Consider the following 8,208-nt stretch of genomic DNA (forward strand, 5'->3'; position numbering starts at 1 on the left):
CAAAAATGGCTAAGGATAAGTTACCGCTCAAATTACCCGAAAATGGCGCCAAGATTGGCGGAACCGTTTGACTCTTTCAAGGTTCCGGGTAAGGATTCAAAATGACGAGTCGTTATCTCTGCAGGGGAGTAACCCAGAGATTCGTTGTAAAAATGAAGTCGATGGATGAAGTCCCGCGAGATGAAGGATCTTTCTGGCATGCAAGCTGGAAAGGGAAGAATCATGAAGTTAGAGTTCAAGTTTCCCCATGTTACCGGAAGGATTGTTGGAAGCTAGATGATTCGAACAAGACGGAAACAAGAGGTGAATCTCGGAGAACTCCGGGGGCTACTGTTGTGGGTATACTTCATAGGTGTACCATTGACAGTGCCTAGATCCAGCAAGCCCGGGTGGCCCATAGATAGTGATGGTGGCATATGGCTCATTGGGCGGCCCAGTTGCTGTAGATCTAGATGGATGGAGTCCAGCTCAGGAACAATGAGCCGGATCCACCGACCAACCCTGGAAGTCGGATCCAGCCTGGCCCATCAGCGGTAGCCAGATCCGATACGACGTATAATAAAATGCGGATCGTTGACGTGCATGGCAATGTAATATTCCGTACTTAGGCAACTTGTATTCTGACTAGGACTCTCCGTGTAAACCCTAGATCTGTGCGCCTTTATAAGCCGGATCCCGGGAGCTCTAGAGGCACAACCACAACTCATTGTAACAATGTGAACCACATAATTCCAAACAAATAGCAGTAGGCTCTGTCATCGTGCAGGTGTTCCGAAGCTGGGTAAATCACGTACCACCGTCCCGATGACTCTCCACCAGATGGCCTCTACTTCTTCTCCTCTCATGAGAATCCCTTCTCCAAAGTACCGTCGAATAGGCAACGATACTCAGTTCTCACCCAAAAAGAGATTCAAAGTTTGCCTTTTTTTGCCAAAAGAAAAAAAAAACAGCAAATCAGGCCGGCTCCTTTTTTTCTTCCCTGGCTCTATTCCCGCCCCCTTTTTTTTTCCCTTGTCTGGCGCTGGCCCCCAATCGATCTCAGATCACATGACCCACGCGGCCGCTCTCTCTCTCGCCACGCGCAGGTCAACCTGCCTCCGCTCGATCTCCCTCCCCTGCCGCCGCATGCTCCTGGCCCGCTCGCTCTCTGACCACGCGCAGGAGGCGCCGCTCCCGATGCTGCTGCCGCTCCACGCCGCGCGTCGCCCCGCCTGCCACGCCGCGCTGCAGCTGCTCCTGCTCAGCCGCATGCTGCGCTTGCTCGCGCGCTGCTCCTGCTCAGCCTCTCGCTGCAAGGCCCTTTCACGAGCACGCGGCAGTTCTTTTTCTTCGGTTCACTTCCTCTGCGTGTTCGTTCCAGGAGAATGGGCCAGCATCAGAGCCGGTCGTACCGGCCAACTCCTTTTTCGTTGTTTCGATTTCCAGCAGCATCAGCTTTTTTCCCTGCGCGGATTATAACCTCTAACGGCTATATTTTCTATATAAGATAGCCCCGATTTTCAGATCATTTACCTTTTGCCTTTCATTTGATTCAGATCTCATCCAGAAAGTCTCAAGAACTCCATTGCTATTATTTGCCTCAAATCCTTAATCCCTTGAGCTTTACTCGATAAATTTGAGAGTTGATCCGTGCATCTTGAAAAATCTCATCATCCTCTAACGCAACCACACATATTTCGATTGAGCCATTGTACCAAGTTTCCCCCTACCATCTTTTCTCTCTTGGAGGTTAAGTACTCCTAGGCGGTAACGGTCGCCGGGAGCGATCAATTTTGTGATCAAGTCGGAAAGTTTGTACGGAAAGTTTTACTCTTGGAGGTTGAGTACTCCTAGACGGTAGCGGTCGCCGCAAGCGATCAATATTGAACTTTCACATCGAAGGGGACCGATCAACCGAGACCGCAGTAGGAACAGGTAGCTTTGCACCGTGGCAGCGGTCGTCGTCTTGAGAGGTTGCTGAACTTACAAAGCAAATAGCAAAGGTCGAGCATCGCCTTAACCTTTCACAACTACCAAGAACGGGAACAAAGGCACCATATGGCAGCATTGCGAGGCCACACCTCGCTGCCTGATACACCCCAAATTTTGACCAGCCAAGCCTCATAGTCTCCCGTGTAACCTAGATCTTCAAAGGGACATTGGGTTAAATAGTTCTGAACTAATTCCTCACTTAATTGACATTGGGTTAATGAATATAAAAGATGAGTTCTTTGCGAGAGGTTCTTTGGTGGATTTTGGGAGGACATTTGGTTAGGACAAAGGTCCCTGGTTGATGAGTCTCCCTCTCTATATAACATTGTTAACGATAAGAATGTCACAGTAGAAAATGTGCTGGCATCAAATCCTCTTAGTCTAGGATTTAGACGAACTTTGAATGGTAATAAATGGGATAGATGGAAACATATGTTGCACTGATTGATTCTTGTCCAACTCACTGGTTAGGAAGATAGCTTTTTTTAAGGTAAAACATACTTATATTAAACCGAACAAGCAAGCCACCTAATTAAAAATCTTCTAGCCCCTTCGGTACCCTGGTAAGGAAAAGAGTGCGTCAAGAACTTGCTACTCTCACATCATAGCACAGTTACATCGTTTGTCAAGGAGCTCAAAAGAAAATCAGGCGGATCCTCAAACCATGTAATTGTCTGAGGTCCCTCCGCTTTACAAGCCAAAATACGATCTACTACGTTACTCTCCCTAGGACAGTGAGAGATTTTAACATGAGTAAAATTACGAGCTAAGAAGGTGCAGTGTTCATAGATTGTCGCGGCGCTGCCAACCGAATTTCCTCCATTTTGCATCGTGTTGACAACCTCCATGTAGTCGTTGTTGATCTCAATCCGGTTACAACCAACCTCCCCTGCGAGAGTAAGCCCCAACCGGAGAGCCATTGCTTCTACCGCCGCTGCATCGGCTACATGCGGTAATGTACCGCAACACCCTGCCAGGAAAATGCCTTGATCGTTTCGAATGACAGTTCCCACAGCTCCTGAGAAGTTCTCCACAGAAAAAGCGGCATCAATGTTTAGGTTCACATAGTCCTCTACTGGCTTAATCCAACCATGACGTTTAATCCCCAGATTCTTCTTACTCGCTCTGAAATAATTCAGGGAAAGTGTCAAGATGGACTGACTAGTTCTTGCTGGTTTTTGGACGTTCTCATCTCTTGCAATTTTCCGTCTCTCCGACCACATGTACCAACAAGACGAGACAATTAATTCTTTCAGGCCAAGCTCGGGAACAGCTGATGACAAATAGTCCCTTTTTCTCAAGATGTGCTCCAACGCTGCAGATCCCTCACGATCAACCATACACGTTTCAGATATAGTATTCATCACTCCTAGATTTTCCCAGATTTCAGTCGCTCTTGGGCACTCAAAAAAGCATGTTTTGTAGTCTCACAACCTACTTTGCATACCGGACACAGACTTGACGTGATGATATGCCTATTTTCCAAAACATAGTTGCAGGGAATAGTACCATGTAACACCTCCAAGCAAAGATTTTAATTTTCGAAGAGACTCTAAGCTTCCAACCTTGTGCCTAGACTGGATTAATATCAGATGCTCCCGGCCCACTAGTTCTGATAAGCTTCCTTCCATGTTGGTGATCCCATTCACAGTGGTAGGCTGAGCTGACGGAGAAAATCCCATTCTTAGTAAAATTTCATGAAACAAAATCCTCCATCATACCTGCTGCCAATGGTATTTTCAGAATTTTGTTGACATCCACGGAATAGAATAGTGATCTCACCATCGGTTCACCCGAACAGTTATTATCTAGATCACTAAGTTCAGAAACTTTGGTACAGATTATGTTACCTCTAGGGGTAATAATTTTCCTTGAGGGGCTGTTAGGCACCCAAGGATCATTCCAAATGTTTATCTCTTCTCCATTACCGACCCTCCACACATATCCTTTTTGAAAGTCTAGACTCCCACTCAGATACTCTGCCAAGTATAAGAGGATCATTTTTCTAATTCTGCATTCAACAAATCTCATGTAGGGTAATAATTTGCTCTGAGCACCTGGGCACACAAGGATTCTGGTTCACAAAGTAAACGCCAACATTGCTTGGCTAGCATTGCCAGGTTAAAATAGTGTAGATCCCTAAACCCCATACCTCCCCTTTTCTTCGGCACACACATTTTCCACCAAGCGAACCAATGCATATGTTTCTAGACATCATCATCTCCCCACCAGTAACGGGTCATAACATCTGTGATCCCTTTTATTACTTGTTTGGGGAGCTTGAACACTGGCATAACATACGCAGGGATGGCTTGGGCCACCGCTTTCAACAGAACCTCTTTACCACCATAAGACAGGAGCTTTTCCTTGAACCCCTTCAACCTTTCCAGTACTCTCTCAATAAGATGTATAAAACAATCTGATCTATCAACTCCAACTTGGGTTGGCAGGCCCAGATAGGTATCAGTAAGACCTTTTGTAAGGATATTCAGTTCCAGACAAATTTCTTCCCTAATCTCAACAGATGTACAAGGGCTGAAAATGATACTCGACTTCGCTTCACTAACCAACTGTCCCGACGCTGCACAATATGAGTTAAGAACTTGTCGTAATGCAGAGGCGTTGGCCAAATCAGCTCTCATGAGACTTAGTGAATCATCTGCGAAGAGCAGGTGTGAAACAGCAGGGGCTGAGCGACATACTTTTACACCAACCAGAGCACCATTTTCCTCGGCATGCTTCAATAAACTGGTTGAACCCTCAGCACAAAGTAAACAGAGATAGGGTGGTACGGGGTCTCCTTGTCGTAGGCCTCGAGTAGGGGAAAAACTTTCCGTTTCTTGACCGTTAAATCTCACTTGGTATTGGACTGAAGTAACACACGACATGATCAACTTTATCCACTGATTTTGAAAGCCCGTACGCTCCAGGATTTTCTCGAGGAATTTCCATTCCACCCTATCATAGGCTTTGTGCATGTCAAGTTTTATTGCACACAAGCCCACTTTCCTTTTTTTAGATTAAATAGTTCATTCATATATAAACAGAAGTAAACTTACAATCGAGTTCCAGAAGCCGACTAATACTATCTGGGATAGCACTATGCCAGACCATCCCAGTACCTAGATGCCTCACATGAGCAGCACAAGCCCACTTTCCCTTTCCTCTTCTTCTTGATCGCATGGTAAGACTCATATGCCACTAGAACATTATCAGTAATAAGACGGCTTGGGACAAAAGCACTCTGAGTCGGTGATATGATCTCATGTAAGATAGTCTTCAATCTAGCTGCAATAACCTTAGAGATAACCTTGTAAGTAACATTGCAAAAACTGATGGGACGATATTGAGTTACCTTCTCCGGGTTATCCAGTTTTGGAATTAATACAATGGTTGTACTGTTCCATCCATCCGGGATATTACCCGAGTTTATCGCTCCCAACGCCGCATCAGTCAGCTCCTCCGCCAATAAACTCCAATATTTCTTGAAGAAGATGGCATGGAGTCCATCTGGTCTGGGGGCCTTCAAATCACCAATGTTGAATAATGCCTTCTTAACCTCTTCACGTGTATAAGGGGCATTAAGAATTGTATTCATTTCCGGCGTCACACACGGTTTCACTTTATTAATAACTTCCATGTCAGGATCTAGAACCTCCGCTGAGAAAAGGGTCTCAAAATAGTGCTTGATATGGTTTTCAAGACCTGTCTGTCCTTCAATCACATTGCGAGCATCATCAGTAAGTTTCTTGGTCAGATTTTTCCTTTTTCGAGTTGTAGCAAAGTTATGAAAGAAATTTGTATTTCAGTCCCCGTACTTCATCCATTTAGCCCAGCTTCTTTGGACCCATTTTAACTCCTCATGTTCATTGACTTGTTCAATTTCCATTTGCAGTTTCTGTGTCCTTTCTGTCACCTCATCTTACAAGGGGCTATCCATCACCTGATTCAGTCTATCCTGAAGCTCCTTCAAGCGACGACGAGGCTCCTTCAACGTCTGCATGTCCCATGCATGGAGGGCCAGATGGACCTTTTTCACCCTTGTCACAAAATCAGACGGGCCATGGACATGGGCCGATTCCCATGATGCACTAACTATTTCATCAAAGGATTCCTCCAAGAGCCATTTTGCTTCAAACATTTTCTTTCTGACTAACTGAGCAGTTTCAGCATTCTCCAAATACTAAGTATTCACCGTAATCGGCCGACGGTCAGATTTAGAGAAATTTTCATTGATAACACCTGCCAAAGGGAACATGTCACTCCACCTCTAATTGGAAACGGCTCGATCCAGTCTTTCTCAAATCCACCCCCTTCTCCGTGTGAATATATCTCCCTGGAAGCCCATATCTTCTAACTCTGAATTATATAATGCATCTCTGAAACCCTGCATACAACGTTGTGGTCTCAAGTTCCCTCCCTCTTTTTCAGTATTGCTCAATATTTCATTAAAATCGCCCAGCATCATCCAAGGCAAATCCTTCCTTCCGTGTAAATCCCGAATGTAATCCCAGGTAAGATGTTTCCTCTCACTACTGGGTTCACCATAGATTCTAGTAATTCTTCACCCCGCATTACTATCCTCATCAATACATATGTCCAGGTAATTTGTGTGCTCCATAGATGAAGTCACATTAAGGTCATTTCTCCAAAGCAAGAGGAGGCCACCACTCCTCCCATCGCTCTCCGACATAATCATATGGTCAAAAAGAAGTTTTCTCCGAATTGTTTCTGCCCTAGCTTTAGTTAAATGTGTCTCGGACAGAAAAAGAACATCTGGCATCAGAAGCTTCTGGAGAGCCAGAAGCGCAAGAACTACCGAGCGTTTTCCCAAACCTCGGTAGTTCCAGCCGCATATTTTCATTGTGAGCGGCGGTCACCCTCGAGGGATGCCGCCGATCCTGTGCTAAGTCCGGAGGACGAAGATCCATCTGTCTTTTTGTGTCGTTTCTCTCTACCTTCTCCCGTCTTCTCATCTCCTTGAATATCATCAGGAGTAGCATTGTCCACAACCATATTTGAGTTGGTTATAACCAAAAGATTACCCATCTCTTGCTCAAAACCAAGCCTTCGTTTTGCACTTCCATCTCCGAATCCCCTTTTTTTAGTGGACTAGTGGCAGTGTCCTGGAGTTCACCATCCTTGTTCGAGCCTTTCTGTTCTGGATGAGCATGCCAGTCCACATAGGTGCCTCTACCACGTCCTTGATTCTCGCCAAAACCTCCTCTCTGAAAGTTCAGAACCTAGAGGGGGGTGAATAGGTTTCTACAGATTTTAATTCTTCCTTTGCAATATTAGGTTTTGCGGAATATAAAGATGAGCCTAATGCAAACTAGGTGAAACAACCTATATGAGGATACAAGTAACTCAAGCACGAAGGCTCTCACATGCAGTTATATCACAAGTAAGGAGTTCGGTTAGAGATAACCGATAGCACGCGGAGACGAGGATGTATTCCCGTGTTCCCTTCCTTTGCAAGAAGGTACGTCACGTTTGGAGGGGTGGAGGTCCCACGAAGGATTCCCCACGCCACGAAGGCTCACCCTATTCTCCGGAGCCTATCCCACGAAGGAATAGCTCTCTCACGTGTGGTAGACTTTGAGGTAGCCTCCAAACCTTCACAATCTTGTCAGGAGAAAATCCACAGCACGGATGCTTCCGGACCACTCTTGCCCACCTAGGGTTTCCAAGGAACCCTAGAGAGCAAGCTTCTTGATGAATACAAGGGGGAATGAGATTTGGCTTGGTAGAACAGTTTATCGGGTCCTCCTCTATCGTTTCCCCGGAGGGATTTGAGTTTGGGTGGAGGAGGAGGGAGATCTTAGGCTTTTGGTGTTTCTAGTAATGGAGTATGAGAGAGAGAGCTCAAGAACAGCTTGTAGTGTAGTGCCTACCCCTTCAGAGGTAGGAGAAGGGGTATATATAGTGTCACTTGAAATATGGCCGTTGTCAACTTGCCAACTCAGCTTTCTCCCGAGATTCCCGGTCAACCGGACCACAGACCGGAGCGTCCGGCGCAGGGCCCGGTCAGACCGGGCCAGGGACCGGACCCGCCGGTCCAAACTGGGCGGCAGACCGGACCTCGACCGGAGCCTCGAAGTGTCGCGCAGTACTCCCTTCGGTTGGCATCAGCGCCGAGCCCGGTTGGCGCCGGGGCGCCCGGTCGAGCGCCCGGTCCGACCGGGCCAGGGACCGGACCCGCCGGTCCAAACCGGGCGGCAGACCGGACCCCGACCG

This window comes from Lolium rigidum, chromosome 7, assembly GCF_022539505.1.
Source record: "Lolium rigidum isolate FL_2022 chromosome 7, APGP_CSIRO_Lrig_0.1, whole genome shotgun sequence".
Classification (NCBI taxonomy): Eukaryota; Viridiplantae; Streptophyta; class Magnoliopsida; order Poales; family Poaceae; genus Lolium; species Lolium rigidum.